The 14,532-nt window shown below is 36.2% G+C and overlaps 1 protein-coding gene across 1 annotated transcript in view; it reads left to right on the top strand.

Moving 5' to 3' along the window:
• ROBO1 (roundabout guidance receptor 1) overlaps positions 1 to 14,532 on the top strand; it is a 582,961-nt gene that overhangs the window by 251,504 nt on the left and 316,925 nt on the right. The window lies entirely within an intron of this gene.

Raw genomic sequence — 14,532 nt, 5'->3', positions numbered from 1 at the left:
TCACTTATTTTGTTGAATGTCCATTGGCTGGGTAAGTTATTTTTGGCTGCATACCAAGTTGTTTAGTTTTTCAGAATATCAGATTCCAGGCCTTTCAGTCCTTTACTGTGGATGCTGCTAGGTAATCCTTATTGTGCCTCCTCTATATTTGAATTGATTTTTTCTAATAGCTTGTAATATTTTTTCTTTGGTTTGATGGTTCTGCAATTTGGCCACTATATTTCTTGGAGTTTTGATTTTAGGGTCCCTTACAGTAGATGATTGATGAATTCTTTCAGTGTCTATTCGACCTCTGTTTCTATGACTTCTGGGCAATTCTCTTAGATAATTTCCTGGAAAAGGATGTTCAGGCTCTTTTTGTCATCATATTTTTCAGGGAATCCAATAGTTCTCAGATTGTCTCTCCTAGATCTATTTTCCAGGTGTGTTGTTTTCCCAAGAAAGTATTTGAACTTTTTTTCCATTGTTTCATTTTCTTGTGGTTTTGCTTTACTGATTCTTAGTTGTCTCTTTGAGTCATTCAATTCCATTTGGTCAGTTCTGATTTTCAATGAAATATTTTCTTCACTCACTTTTTTTTTTTTTCATCTTTTTCTAATTGTCCAATTGAGTTCTTAAATGAATTGTTTTGTTCTATGGAATTTTTTTTTCCATTTCCCCAATTTTATTTTTTAGAGAGCTATTTTTTTTCTAACTCACTAATTCTGTTTTTCAAGGATTTAATTTCTTTATCCATTCTATCTTTAAATGAGTGGGACGACTTATCTAGACTCTCTTGCCAAGCTTCCCTTTCCTTTTCCCATTTTTCTTCTAGCTCTCTTGTGAGAGTCTTTTTAATTTCTTCTATGAGAGTCTTGCCTGCTGAGGACCAGATCATATACCCCTTTGGGGATTCATTTGGAGATAGTATGTTTTTAGTCTCCTCAGGGTTTAAAGTCTGCTCTCTATCTATATAGAAGCTATCAGTGGTTAGAATCCTTTTAATTTTTTGCTCATTTTTTCAGACAGGACAGCAATGACTGAGCTGCGTCTGAGCTCTAAGACTCTGAGGCTCTAAGAGCCTCCTGAGACACTGCGGGTGGGGGTGGCCAGGTCTGGAGAGACCCTAGCTTTCCAGGGTTTTATTCTTTACCTCCTGTGTTGACAGCTTCTCTGTTGATCCTGGCTTGCTGCCAAGACAACATATCTACACTTGTAAATTCTTTCTGCAGAAACAGCTGGGACAGTTGGCACCTCTAATGAGTGTAAGATCTTCATGTGTGTCTATCAACCCTTTCAGTGGTTTGCCACTTACATAGATAGTGAGCATAGGATGGTCAGCTGTAACAGGTGCAGTCCAGAATATTCCTGGATTGTGTTGCTGGGCATCAAAATCCTGGCAAATATAACCAAATTGCCTATTAGGAGTCTGTGTCAGTAAACCTGATGCTACTACTTCTCCTAGTTGATAAGTCACACGTGGTCTACCTGTATTAGTGACTGGGATATTAGCTACACATTCCCCAGTTTCCCACATCAGTGTATGGAAGGACACTGTTTTGTAAGTACTCTCAGGAGGTGAAGTGGTCAAGCTTACTGTTCCTGGAGGCAAGGGATCCAAAGGCACCTCTATGGACAGGGACAGATTTCACCTCTCTAGGGGCTATCTCAGTTGTCCCAGCTGCATACAACACTATTCTCCTCAATTGTAATCCCTTTTTCTCACCAGGTTGCTTCTTGGCTGAACTTCTAAAGACTCTTTGGGTGTAACATTAGCTGCAAACCAAGTTTTTTTTTTGCCCGCGGCACTGGACCTGGCCCCCACTTCCCCCTGTTTCCCTGAGTCAATCTACATTCTGATGGCCAATGGAAGCCTCTGTTGTATTTTGGACATAGGGTTTTGGGTCTTGTTCTCCTACCCTGTCTTGTTTGCCGGAATTGAGCTTTCAGATGGCCTGCTTTACCACAATGAAAGCAATGACCAGTCTCTTTTTAGTCCCTTGCTAAAAGTGACCCTGTTTTCCCATGTTCATCATAGCCTGGGTATAAAAGGTATTTGTGTACACTGTTGCACAGTGTCTTATGATCTCCTCTAAAGGAGAATCCTTGTGTAGTCCTAGTATAAATTTTCTGCAAACCTCATTAGCATTTTCTCTAACAAATTGTCTATCATAATGTCTTTTGCTCCATTTTCACTAATAGTTCGCATGACAGCTGTCTGCAAACAATCCCAAGAAATCAGCAAAGGGTTCATTTGTACCTTGTGCTATTTTTGTGTCTTTCTGGCATGGTGCCCCATGGTTTGTTAGCAGCAGCAGCAATTTGCCCACGTGCTACTATAGGGTAATTAATCTTTGCTAAAGTGTCAGCATAATGACTTACACCTGTTAGTTGGTCAGAAGTGACTAGTATATTAACTCCAGGTTGCCTGTTTCATTGGGCTTGCATCCTACAGAGTTCACTATATTCAGAAAACCATAACAAGTTTTGTTCAGGTTCTACACATGTCCTTACTATAGATTTCCAATCACTAGGGGTTAAAATTTCATAAGCCAAATTCTGTAATACCATCTTAACATAATATTATATAGATCCATAAAGACTGCAAGCCTTTTTCAGATCTTTGATAATTTCCAGATTTAAAGCAGTGTATCTTCTTTTTTGACCTGAAGAATCAAACTCTTCAATCACAGGGTATGCTTCTTTTCTCAAATCAGATGTATTCCTGTTCTTCTTCTTTGGCTTTAACTAATACTTTTTGTATTAGTGTCATTGGTGGTAGACAAAACTGCTACATGGGTGCTGCCAGTGTCACTGTCCCTTCCATTCCTCCTCTTCTCTCCATCCAAGAAGGCAAAATTGAGGGGGGAAGGTCAGGAGATGGGAAATGCCCAAAGATCTCCTGCTGAGAAGCACCATACTTTTTAGGTTCATCAACAATCTACACAGCTCTTTTTTTTTTTTTTTTTTTTTTTTTTTGGCTCTTTCTAGTCATACTTCCTTGTCTGGCTGTCCACATCAAATTTTTTCCTTATTTTAAAACTTGTGGAATTCCTTAAAGCCAGTTGTATTATGTTGTATATATAGAATGATTTCTTAGGAATTGAATCAGGACCTTTAGCATTGTAATATTTAATTAGTTGCTCTCCCACTACTTTCCACATATCTGGCTCTAATTTTTCTTCCTTAGAGAGTCAAGGAGAGGTGCATCAAATATATTTAAGAGTCCAGTAATCTGCTTCCAAGTTAGCAACAAGTGTTGCTTCTTTATTAACCTAACTATGCATTTACACACTTTCCTTGTGGTCAGGAAGGCTCTTTTCTTAGTATTTGCCCCATTTCAGTTGAAAAACTGTGATTAGTTTACTCTACCTATCTCCAGGTCATAGGGACTTCTCCACTGAACTCAATTGAATAGCTGAGTGCAGATCCTTACATCCACAGCCTCAAAATGTAATGTGTTTCTTTTAGTGCCTTATGTTGGGTGCCAAAATGTAATATCTTGCCTAGCTTTCTGGAGCTCCACCAAATAGATCTTGATTTCAGCAGGATGGTCACCTCGAGCTTAGTCAGAAATAGAGTCTAACGTCTTTATTCTCACAGTTTGTCTCCTTCACAGTCTGTTGCAATCTGACTTAGTCTGTCTCCTTCATAGTCTATTCAGTCTGACTGACTCTGTCCCTAGTTCCCTCAGCCCTTAAATACCCTATTACAATTATATCATTACAGCACACTTAGTATATGCCAACCAAAGTGTTTATATCATTATATCATACTAGATATATGTGAATTAGGAAACCATTATCTCATTTACATTGAGTTAACACCTTGTTGGTGAAGGTATTCTTGTTTCAAGTATACTTCTCCAGAGTTCCGGCTCTCTACAGAAAGTGTTACTTGAAATTATAACACATTTCAAAGATGATGTGTGAGACAAGGTGCTAGATCTCCCTTTACCCAGATTGATTACTCAGAGGCATCTTCAGATATAAATGGAAGCATTTATTCATTTCTTGCATGGAGAGGTCCCAGCACAGCTACTCAACAGTCCAGAATGTTATGTGGTCCTGGGCTGGAAACAGGGAATGGTTTACATAGCAAAAAGACTTGGGTTCATTCCCCACCTTTTGTTAATTCATTGGATAGATTGAAAAGGAAGTAACCATTGACCAATGGTCAGCAATGATATCTACTTCCTGTCTGTCAGTTAACTTCCTGAAGCTTAGCTATAGATTCTGATCTTTTCTGCCCTACAGCTTTTTGAAAATAAGGATCATGTGACTTCCTGAAACTTAGGCCTAAAGTCTTTTAGCCTCTGAGAAATCTTTACCTGATTGTATCCAGAGATGATCAGTGACTGAATCAACCTGAACTTGAAAGGAGTAAAGAGCCATATCTGGCTGGTTAGAAAACTTGGAATTTGCATGTGGGGCAGAAAAGAATTGAGATATAAATTCAGGATTCCTATCCCGTGGCCAATTGATTTCTTCTAAGGAGTGTACCCTGAGTCCTTTCTCTTTTCCCTTATCACTACTTATGTTTCTTGGTTCCAACTACATTTATGTTTTTATTTGATCTCCTATAACATGACCAAATCACTTGTTAATGTCATTTAATGAATCGTTTTAATTTAAAATTTTTTTTCATTGAAGGAAATAAAACCTTTACTTGATATCCATATTGTATATTTTCTTTTATAGTCTGAGTTTTGTGACTCTTTAGGGAACCCCTAGACCTAAGCTATATCTTAATTTGGTTAAGAAATTGAGTCTAATTTGCCTCTTTTAAATTTGGGTTCTTTGTAAGTATACATACAATCAGGGGCCCTAGTGGAAAAGGAAACCAATTATTGGCTCTAGTGTTATACAACTCTATTTCTTAGTCTTTTCAAATAAAAAGTAGATTTGTGTTTTGTGGAAGTTACAGTGTAAAAAAAAATGTTATTTTGTAGCATACTGTGGATCTGAAGATCATTCCTTTAGTTATGTGACATTGTGATCAAATTTGTAAATAAACCCCTGTTTTATCACGGGGGCTAAAACATATCATATGAAGGAATACATTATCTTTTTTAAAAATTATTCATTAAATTTGATTTTCATTCTTTTTATATTCTACCTTTTTACATTCAATATTTAAAAATATTTTTTCATATTTATCAGGTATGAAGAGCATGTATTAAAGGTATAAATTGATGAAGCAAGATATATATATATTCTTTTTAGACATTTTCACAATTTTCATATATTTTCAGAAATTTTCAAACCAAGAATATTTTAGTATGGAATACTTAAGCATTTCAAAAAATCTGCGAACTTTAAATCTTAAAATATGTACCATTTTTTTTCCACGAGAGAACTACAAATTTTAAATTCTTTTTGTTAAGTAACTTAATCCTTTTACTAACAAAAATATGGTAAATAATAGAAAGAAAACAAGGACAAAATGATCACTATAGTAGAAAATATGGAACAATCACAAAACGTATTAGTATAGACTTGGTGTGGTGCCATCTCTGCAAGGTGGGTATATTCTGTCAAGACATGATAACTAATGGATCCTCTAAAATATCAAAAGACAAGAGGCAATTTATGCCTGACATGCCTCTCTTTTCACAAATTTAAATCACTCTGTTACAGAAAGATATTTGGTTTCATCTAGGTAAAATTTCCTTTTAAGTTGCAGTCTGAAAATCATTCTTAAAAGCTTTCTTGACAGTCAGGAAGAATATTTTTAAATAAATGGCATGATTTTAATGTCCCTATAGATTGTAAAAAATTATCTATAATTAGCAGTCCATTTTAATACTTTAAGTAGTTTCTTTTTATATTTATTAACTCAGAAGTAAAAGACATTTAAGAAGAACTTTCATCCTGTCTTTAGAGAAAAGTTTTTTGAGTTGTATAAACTTTTATTAATAGAGATTTTGTTGAACTTTTAATATTCACTCTTATTAGCTGAAAGTTTTAATCGTCTTTGATTAATTTTCCAAGATTGGTCAATCTCTGATACTTGATCTTGTCATAATGACATAATGAAATTGTCATAACATGATATAAATATTTTCCATATCTGTTGCATTTCATATGCAAACAATATTTTCTAGTTACTTGAAAGGATATGAAAGATTTGTGCTATGTGAGACACTTTCCATACATTGCTTCGTGTTGACATAAATTGTCTTTGTCTAAAAAGGACTTGCATTAAATGTGTAAGCCATTTCTCACTATTTAACGAGGATGAATGGTGAAGAATAGAAAGATGTCACTAATAAAAAAGGTGTTTTTCATCATACTATATTTTTCTATTTTTAAGATAATTTCTATTAAATACAGTCATAGAATCTAGAAGCTAGAAGAGGTTTTAGAGCCTCATAGTTCCCTGATGAGGCAACTGAGGCCTGAAAAGTTAAAATGATAATAAACACCATGATATTGTTAGCTTCTAACTATTATTCCTTTCCATAATGTTATTTAATGAAAAAGTAATTTCACATTGAAAACTGATTAAATAGTAATTAATTCTATTTAATTTCTGTTTTTTAAAGATAATGTAAATACTATTCTTACTTGGATCTCATATAGCCAAAAATGCCATTCTTTTTTTTTTTTTTTTTTTTTTTTTTTTTAATTTTTTTTTTTTTATTTTTTATTTTATATATATATATATATATATATTTTATAATATTATCCCTTGTATTCATTTTTCCAATTTACCCCCCCTCCCTCTATTCCCTCCCCCCGACGACAGGCAATACCATACATTTTACATGTGTTACAATATAGTCTAGGTACAATACATGTGTGCGAATATCACTTTCTTGTTGCACAATAAACATTAGATTCCGAAGGTACATGCAACCTGGGCAGACAGATATTAGTGCTAACAATTTTCATTCCCCTCCCAGTGTTTCTTCTCTGGGTGCAGCTACCTCTGTCCATCATTGATCAACTGGAAGTGAGTTGGATCTTCTTTATGTTGAAGATTTCCACTTCCATCAGAATACATCCTCATACAGCATTGTTGTTGAAGTGTACAGTGATCTTCTGGTTCTGCTCATTTCACTCAGCATCAGTTGATTTAAGTCTCTCCAGGCCTCTCTATATTCCTCCTGCTGGTCATTTCTTACCGAGCAATAATATTCCATAACCTTCATATACCACAATTTACCCAACCATTCTCCAACTGATGGACATCCATTCATCCTCCAGTTTCTAGCTACAACAAAAAGAGCTGCCACAAACATTTTGGCACATATATGTCTCTTTCCGCTCTTTAGTATTTCTTTGGGATATAATCCCAGTAGTAGCGATGCTGGGTCAAAGGGTATGCACAGTTTGATAACTTTTTGGGCATAATTCCAGATTGCTCTCCAGAATGGCTGGATTCTTTCACAACTCCACCAGCAATGTATTAGTGTCCCAGTTTCCCCACATCCCCTCCAACATTTATCATTATTTGTTCCTGTCATCTTAGCCAATTTGACAGGTGTGTAGTGGTAACTCAGAGTGGTCTTAATTTGCATTTCTCTGATCAGTAGTGATTTGGAACACTCTTTCATGTGAGTGGATATAGTTTCAATTTCTTCCTCTGAGAATTGTCTGTTCATATCCTTTGACCATTTATCAATTGGAGAATGGTTTGGTTTCTTATAAATTAGGGTCAGTTCTCTATATATTTTGAAAATGAGACCTTTGTCGGAACCTTTGTTTTTAAAAATATTTTCCCAATTTGTTACTTCCCTTCTAATCTTGTTTGCATTAGGATTATTTGTACAGAAACTTTTTAGTTTGATGTAATCAAAATCTTCTATTTTGTGATCAATAATGATCTCTAGTTCTCCTCTGGTCATAAATTCCTTCCTCCTCCACAAGTCTGAGAGGTAGATTATCCTCTGTTCCTCCAATCTATTTATTATCTCCCTCTTTATGCCTAAATCATGGACCCATTTTGATCTTATCTTGGTATATGGTGTTAAGTGTGGATCCATATCTAATTTCTGCCATACTAATTTCCAGTTTTCCCAACAGTTTTTTCCGAATAATGAATTTTTATCCCTAATGTTGGAATCTTTGGGTTTGTCAAAGATTAGATTGCTATAGATGTACCCTTTTTTGTCCTTTGTATCTAATCTGTTCCACTGATCTACCGGTCTATTTTGTAGCCAATACCAAATGGTTTTGGTGACTGCTGCTATATAATATAGCTTTAGATCAGGTACACTTAGACCACCTTCCTCTGAGTTTTTTTTCATTAGTTCCCTTGCAATTCTTGACCTTTTATTCTTCCATATGAATTTTGTTGTTATTTTTTCTAGGTCATTAAAATAGTTTCTTGGGAGTCTGATTGGTATAGCACTAAATAAATAGATTAGTTTGGGGAGTATTGTCATCTTTATTATATTCGCTCGGCCTATCCAAGAGCACTGAATGTCTTTCCAATTATTTAAATCTGATTTTATTTTTGTGGCAAGTGTTTTGTAATTTTTCTCATATAATTCCTGACTTTTCTTTGGTAGATGGATTCCCAAATATCAAAAATGCCATTCTTTAACTTAAATGTGTAAACACTCAAGTGCCCTTTCAATATTGTACCATAAGTTTTTCAATATGTATGTAATAAAGGAAAAAATCAAAAGAGAGGTAATTGTAAACGTTGAGAGAGGTGTTTTAATATTAGTAATTCCTGGGAGGATTTAAAAATGTTAATGGGAATTTGAAGAAATGAATTCATTTATTAAATAACATTTTTAATAAATTTGTCAATCTGTTTTTAGCCTATAGTTTAGTGAAGTTTTCCCTATCACATAACAATTAGGAACTTACAAGTTCTATATTTACAAGCTATACTAAAAAATCTGAATTAAAAATTCTTTAGAACAATAATGCTTTTAAAACTTTTGACTATAAATAATACATTTGATCACACATTTTTTGTATATGTGTGTACTCATTAAAGAAATGATGAAATATTTTGATAAATATGAAATATCTTGTTATAAACAAAATGAAATATTAATGAAACAATAGTTCACTATTGATTTCATTTCAGAGAAGCTAAATTATGCCTAACTATATGTTTTCTTGTGGTTGAGACTTAAATTTCCATCTTTTCTGGACTTAGTGATTTTCTAGGCACTCATATCATATTTCTAACTGTCAAAGCCCTGAAGTAATAGCCTCACACATTCAGAAACTCTCAGAGGCTTTTTTTCTGCATACATAAAGGACAATTGCACATAGGGTTATTAGAGAAGGCAATGTACCAATGTTTATTCTTTTGTTGAAAAATTTGAAATTTAATTTAGTAATATGTAAAATTGTATGTAATTATAAACAAAATTTGAGACACACTTCTTTTTCAAGGATCATGGGACAGATAGGTGGTGCAATACATAGAACATCAGCACTGAAGTTAGGAGGACCTGAGTTAAAATCTGGTCTCACACACTTAACACTTTCTACCTGTGTGACACTGGGCAAGCCACTTAACCTCAATTGCCTCAGCCAAAAAACAAAAAAAACAAAAAACAAAACCAAAAAAGGATCAGTGTTGTGCCTTTTTAGGGAGGAATATCCATATTACTTGTGATAAAGAGTAAAATCATTTATAAAGATTATCAGGACTCAAATGATTTAGTACATTTTTCTATCCAAATGATGTCTTTTCCTTTTCTATTGATGTTTAAATGTTTACTTTTTTGTTTCTTTAAGCTTACTTTTCTTTTATTTCTAATTTCAAAAATTAAAATAATGTAGTTAATATGTTATGAATAAAGAACATTTTCATGATTAATCAGATAGTTCTTTGGTTCAGCTTTGCTTTTGTAAGAAAACATTAGGATTTGGAAAATAATTTGGGCATCATTCAGTAACATTTTCAAACATCTTTTGAAATTCTTTCAGTGGTTCAGTTCTATAAAGTGAACTGTTTTTTAAATAAGTGGGATTTAGAACATCAACAGATGGGATCAAATGAAAAGATGTTAAGGAAAGAAACTTAAGTTGAAAAGCAAATTTAATTCCATTTAGAAATACTAGGTAAGTTACACTGAGCACTTCTTTTCAAATGAACTATTTTGTGTCTTGCTCAAATGATTTATACTGCTTCCTAAGATTGAGTACTAAGTAGAAGAAAAAAATAAATCACAATATAAATCTTCAATATGCACACGCACCACCACAGGCATACATACACATGATATATATAATGATGAATTATATATAAAAGGAAAAATCTTCAAAAGTGTCTTCATTTCATAAATTAAAATACAATGCAACAAGCATTTGTTAACTGCCTACTACCTTCCTGAAGAGCACTTTATGCTATTTGGTAGTGAACACGTGGGTCTTCTGACCAGGTGTTCACTAGGGAACCAACAAGTCAGGGCATCAGTTAGGGCATTATGTGAGTAGGTATAATAAAGGCTTTTAAGATTACACGTGGCTGTTCTTGAGTGCGCTACCGGTTATTAAGCTATAGATTCAAGAGATTGTGGCCAGAGACCTTTGAAGGCCTCAGAGCAGGCGAGCCGGGTAGAGTTCACACTGCTAAGCACAGTGGTCAAAGGTACTCTGTTGGGTCTAGGACAGACTAGTAATTGTAACTGCCAGGAGAGCACATTACAAATGGCTTCAGAAAAGCTGAAATCTCAGTTTCCATCCCCCCCTGTTTACAGAAATTATCAGATTATACATAACAGACTAGTAAATTTCCTGAAATAGCAATAGTCAGTTTTATGCAGCAATAGTTAAACAGGTTTATACAGCAATAGTTAAAAAGTTTCTCATACAGAACAATAATCAAACAGTAGTCCCCCAGTTTTAATGAATCTTTAAAAAAATAAATGGATTAATTTGGAAGCCAGCCTATCTCATTCAGAAACTTTTCTGTGAAAGGTGGGTGGAGAAATCCCACGTGGCCCCTCCCTACTCTGTTAGAAGAGGCAGAGGGAGAGGAAGGCAGCTAGCATTAATGCAGAGAATAGTGAGTGGAAGACAAAAGACCCTACACCCACCCATCTTTTAGTAATTAGGGTGTGGGGGCGTTTGGGGCATTTAGAAAGGTCAGATCTTAATTGGAGATAAGTGACTCCTGAAGCAAGTTGGGGGTTGGGCCAGTAGAGAGAGATTGGAACTCTGCATAGAATTCAGGTGTTAATTTAGCCATTCTCTAAAAGGCAGCTTGAGGGAGAGTCTATTATTATTCTATATCCCTGGCTTCCTGGAATGAAACCAGAGAAGTTCAGTAAAGAAAGAGACAGTTTAAGGAAACTGAGACAGTAAAAAAAGAACTGTTGCACACCAGAACAGAGAAAGATTCTAGCAAGGCGCCAAATTAAAAGTAGTTAAGGAGCACTTTTTTTTTTTTTTTTTAATAGTTTCAATCTCTTAATTCTCCTCCCACTGCAGTTAGGATGAGAGAAAGATAAAAGAAACTATTTTCACTCTCTTAACAATTAATTTGCCTGGATTCAGAATTTTGTTCCCCAGCCCAAATTACAAAGATGTCCTTGCTGAAGCTCTAGACTGGCCAGGACCAGAACTTAGAAAGGGCATCTTTTAACTGTTGGGAGGAGGCATAGGATGCCAATTGAGAGAAATAGAGAGGGTGCTAGGAGTTAAAAGTCCTGGACTAAGAGAAAAGTCAGGAGTTCTTACCTGCAAGGTTACTGAGACAGAGAAAGGCTTTAGAGAGCAGGTAAGTATGCTCTGAGGCTTAGAAAGAAAATGGGCAGTTTTAAAATCCTCCTAGAGAGCATGGTCTAATGCAGGAAACTGAGTCCCATTTTAAAAGGTATGGGACAAGCTAGTTCTGAGAGCGCTGGAAGCCTTGGCTCCTTTAAGAGCCAGGTAGAAGCTATGAGAGGGGCGTTTCTAGAGATCTTGAAAAGAGTCCCCAAACCTCCCCACTGTACCCTGAGAAGGGGACAGGATGGAAGCATTTAAATGGCAGGTTAAGCCACATGGGAGAGGTTGGAAAAGAGAGAGGATGGGAGAAGGGAGAGATGTTATCTTACCCAGTGCTTCTCCGGTGACGAAGCTCACACAGTTGGGTAGAGACACATCTCCAAGTTCACCCCGATCCATTGACTATCTTCTCGTGGCTATAGCCTGACCACTACGGTGGAGTGTGAAAGGGCTCAAACACAGATATCTCCCCCAGAAGAGATCAAGGACACTGCCGGCCTGGGACCCCCGAGAGGGATGGGGTCCTCAGAATGAACGGCCCCCTGGTGGGGGGAGGGGTGAAGAGACACTCTCCTGTGTGTTGGAGTTGCAACCTGTGGGCAGGCTTTTCTGGCGAGATAAAGGGATTAGAAATGCCTGGCCTCTAGAGATAGAGTAAAACGAAAAGAGAAGTAGTCTCCACAGGAGATTTTGCTCCCACCCCAAACCTGGTCTGGGTGCCCTATGTTTTAGAGATAGTGAGACGAGGGTAGGAACACAGATATTCTTCCCGGAAGCAGCTCGAGCTGCTAAGGACGAAAATTGATTCTGAGAGACTTGAAAAGGTTAAGGTTAGTTTTCAGGGTAACAATTTTCAGGGTCCCTGGGCGGGCCACCAACTAATGAGGGGAAAGGAAAGGGGGAACCCAATTTCTTGGTGCATAGATCCATGAGGCGCAGTGTCCCCTGTAAATGAATTTACAGGCCCAAAAACCTAGATTGATAAATATAAGGTTTATTTTAGGAATTTGGAAGTAAAGCTCAGTTAGAAATATGCCACGGCCGAAGGTGGCCTCTGGGCGGGCAGGAACCCTTACATGGCTGGAAGGATACCATGTGTTGGCTGGGAGGGCTCCTGCAACAAGGGAGTTCTGGCTCATCTCTTTTATACCCAAAAGATTGTGGGCAGTTCCAAGTTCTGGTGGACTTTTCATATAGCTCAGAACAGGTGAGGGCTGGGGGAAGCTGAGCTGATAGTGGGGGCTAGGCCCAGATATTCAAAGGATGCCTTTGATCAGGATTTGTGAATCAAGGTCAGCCATGGGTTGGGCAATTAGAAAGGAATCTTAAAAGGGACCCCAAACCTCATCAGTATCACTTCCAATGTCACTTCTTATAAGTTTGAATGATCTGCAAGTTTTCCTAATTTAAAAAAAAAAAAAAGAAACTTTGATCAGATGCAGTACTTTGAAGTTTAGTAAAGTCTTTCCTTGTCTCCTCCCAGTGTCTTAGTAGGAGGATATGATAACATTTCTCATTTCATTACTTTCCCCCAAGAAACTATCTATCTTTATCTCAGATCTTATCTTAAAGTACTTTTTATGCTTTTGCATTTCCTGGAATTGGAGGGAAGAGATTGAATTTGTCATTTAGCGATAAAGTGCTCTATCATTTCATGGATATGTGATTGGATATGTGGAGATGTGTGGATATGTGATTAGGAGAAGCTAAAATTTGGAAAAGAAAAGTCAGCTTAATCTAAACTTTCTGACATTCCTGAGGTGCAAATGTGAATGATTTTTTCTTTTAGATTTAGTCAGTGGTTTCACTCATGTATCACTGTTAACTTTTGTTTATTTGACTAAGGCCTTTATTATGCTTATACATACTAATACTAATTTAGAAGGCTTCTGTGTCAAGAGAATGATGTTTATTAGAAAACTGTCTTATCTGCCAGTATAAGATTTGTGATATTGAGACTAGGTGTATCCTATATGTAAATTGGAATTTTTGGTTTTGGAAGTAGGCTGTCACTATTGTGTGTCTTGCTTGAAACAAGTCAGGGTGCAAGACCCCCTTCTCAGTTAACTAATCATAGACATCTTCAGGTACAAAGAGAAAGCATTTATTTAATCCCTGCAGGGAGAGGCCCAGACACACCTGAGAGGCATCCAGACCCTGCAATGTGCTAGTGCGCCTGGAACCTGGCCAGGGTTTAAAAGGCAAAGGACTCTAGCTTTCTCATTGGATAAACTAAAAGGAAGTAACCATCTTTGACCAATAGTCATCAATGCTGGCTGCCTCCCATAGGTCAATGTCACTTCCTGCAACTTCCTGTATCCCAGTTTCAAAGTTCATCCCTCCAGAGATCAAATGACCTCTCAAGGTCCTGGTCCTGGAAACAGAGATCATGTGACAATACTGAGAAATACTTCATCCAATCATTCCCATTCACTATCAGATTCAAAGATTATGTGGCATGAAGCTAAATTAAAAGTGTGACAGCAGTCCACTAACATATTTTGGCTAGCATCAAGTTGGATATTGCCTGTAAGAGATAGTGTAAGCAACATTAACTAATGATGATTTCAGCATTATTGTTAAATAAAGACAAGATAAATTCAGATTCTCTGCCATGTAGGTTATAATGCACTGTAATTTATGGTGATACTTACAGTAGGTGTCAAAGCTATTTGTGATGTACAGGGAGTGTGAATATAGCTGAGAGTTTCAGATTTGTACCAGATTTGTAACTCTAATGTTTGCAGCAAACTTATTTAAATCAGAACAATTCTTTTTTTGCTTCATTTGCCGTATGAGAGCAGATCCATGGTGAAGAACATGTAATTCCACCAAAAAAAAAAAAAAAAAAAAAAAAAAGCAA

The sequence above is a fragment of the Sminthopsis crassicaudata genome, chromosome 3 (assembly GCF_048593235.1).
Source record: "Sminthopsis crassicaudata isolate SCR6 chromosome 3, ASM4859323v1, whole genome shotgun sequence".
NCBI lineage: Eukaryota > Metazoa > Chordata > Mammalia > Dasyuromorphia > Dasyuridae > Sminthopsis > Sminthopsis crassicaudata.
This window is presented reverse-complemented; position numbering and strand designations above follow the sequence as displayed.